Genomic DNA, 450 nt, shown 5'->3' with positions numbered 1-450 from the left:
GTTTGCTGGTTTAAAAACAATTATTTCGAATATTTTAGTAATAATTTACGTAAATGGTCGCGAGACGAGGACTTCCCGGGGAGGTCACCCATCCTAGTGCTGCGTTCGCACAAGCACGTATAACCACAGGGTTCTGATGCGGCGGACACCGAGCCGCGTTTTGTCTCTCGCCGCCCGGCCCACACGTACTCGAAGGATATAAGAATAAACAGCCCACTCAATGTTGGGTGCGATCATACCAGCACTAATGCACCGGATCCCATCAGAACTCCGAAGTTAAGCGTGCTTGGGCGAGAGCAGTACTAGGATGGGTGACCCCCTGGGAAGTCCTCGTGTTGCACCCCCCTTTTCGTGTTTTTCTTTTTACGATTCCTCGATCGGGACCAGATAAGACATGTGAAAATTATCGTAGCTCGGGCCCCGTCGGATTTTGGACAAAACTGTGTGCTG

General features: G+C 50.4%; 1 non-coding gene across 1 annotated transcript; it reads left to right on the top strand.

Moving 5' to 3' along the window:
* Nucleotides 1-225: 225 nt before the first annotated feature.
* Nucleotides 226-344, top strand: LOC140821653 (5S ribosomal RNA). The gene has a single exon (XR_012115793.1). It is a non-coding gene; the product is annotated as a 5S ribosomal RNA (ribosomal RNA).
* Nucleotides 345-450: the final 106 nt, after the last annotated feature.

The sequence above is a fragment of the Primulina eburnea genome, unplaced genomic scaffold (assembly GCF_022965805.1).
Source record: "Primulina eburnea isolate SZY01 unplaced genomic scaffold, ASM2296580v1 ctg668, whole genome shotgun sequence".
Lineage (NCBI taxonomy): Eukaryota > Viridiplantae > Streptophyta > Magnoliopsida > Lamiales > Gesneriaceae > Primulina > Primulina eburnea.
The sequence above is the reverse complement of the archived record's forward strand: the minus strand, read 5'-3'. Positions and strand labels throughout refer to the sequence as shown.